Source organism: Cebus imitator, unplaced genomic scaffold (assembly GCF_001604975.1).
Source record: "Cebus imitator isolate Cc_AM_T3 unplaced genomic scaffold, Cebus_imitator-1.0 Scaffold517, whole genome shotgun sequence".
Lineage (NCBI taxonomy): Eukaryota > Metazoa > Chordata > Mammalia > Primates > Cebidae > Cebus > Cebus imitator.
The window spans coordinates 989,766-991,376 of NW_016107832.1; positions in this window are offsets into that span (position 1 = coordinate 989,766).

The following is a 1,611-nucleotide window of genomic DNA, read 5'->3' on the forward strand; positions in this document are numbered from 1 at the left end:
GTGGATCATTTGAAGTCAGGAGTTCAAGACCAACCTGGCCAACAAGGTAAAACCCCGTCTCTACCACAAATACAAAAATTAGCCAGGCGTGGTGGCATACGCCTGTAGTCTCAGCTACTTGGGAGGCTGAGGCAGGAGAATTGCTTGAACCTGGGAGGCAGAGGTTGCAGTGAGCCGAGATCATACCACTGCACTCCAGCCTGGGCAACAGTGAGACTCCATCTCAAATAAATAAATAAAACCTTCATAATCGGCTGGGCGTGGTGACTCATGCTTGTAATCCCAGCACTTTGAGAGGCCAAAGTTGGTGACTCCTTTGAGCCCAGGAGTTCAAGACCAGCCTGGGGAACATGGAGAGATCCCATCTCTACAAAAAGAAGAAAAAAAGAAAAGAAAAGAAAAGCTCCATAGTAGTCGCTGTCCTCTGTAAGCCAGGGCTCATGATAAGAGATGCTCGTACAGAACTGGGCTCCCTAGCACTAATAGAGGTGATAGGATTCTGAAAAAGGGGAGACTAGGTGATAGCACTTAACCATCAAAAGTGAAGTGGGTATAAGTATAGGCAGCAAGGTCGGAATGACACCAAGAGATGCCTCCTGACTCACAGGGATTTAATGAGATGGCCCATAGAACGTTGATTCCTAGGGGCAATTCAGATAAACAGCCAGCAAGGATATTACTATATATAAATATGTAGATAAGCAGAAGTCTGAAGTCAGTTGCCCCAATGGAAAGTCACAGGTCCTTTTCTAACTTCCAGACCTAAGCCAGTTCTCAGATGCCAAACCCATAAAATGAAGAAGATGTCAGGTTCCCATGAGAAAGGACCCTACAACAACATGGTAAGTATATTTAGTAGTGTTCTCCAGGCCTTCTTCAAGTGTCTATGGCCATTTACTCAGCTAGGGAAAGGGGAGTGCAGAGATTCTTTCAAGCCTACTGGACCCAGGAAATAAGTGACACTGACACTCAGGAGCCAAAGTGTTACTGTGGCCCACTTGTTAGGGAGAGGCTTGTGGCAGTCAGGAAATACTTAGGATATTGGCCCAGATTTGTCTCACAATGAGTCCAATAGTCATCTCCATGACTCCCAAATGAATCATCGGAATGAATACATTAGCAGTTCGCAGAATCTTTACCTCAGTTCTTTGCTTTATGGAGTGAGAGCTATTGTAATAGGAAAAGCCCTATGGAAGCCCCTGAAACTCACCTCTATCCCCAAAGAAAAACCTTGCAATGGCCAAAACAGTAAATAAAAACGAGCATTACATCTGGGGGAAGGGAGAAACAGCAAAGGTGAGTGTCACCTTCAAAATATTAAATAATGCAGGAGTCATGGTCTTTGTCATATTTTTATTTAATTAATCAGTCTAGGGGCCAGGCGCAGTGGCTCATACATGTAATCCCAGTATTTTGGGAGGCTGAGGCAGGCCGATCACCAGACATCAGAAGTTCAGGACCAGCCTGGCCAACATGGTGAAATCCTGCCTCTACTAAAAATATAAAAATTAGCCAGGTGTGGTGGTACATGCCTGTAGTCCCAGCTACTCAGGAGGCTGAGGCAGGAGAATCACTTGAACTCAGGAGGTGGAGGTTGCAACAAGCCAAGAT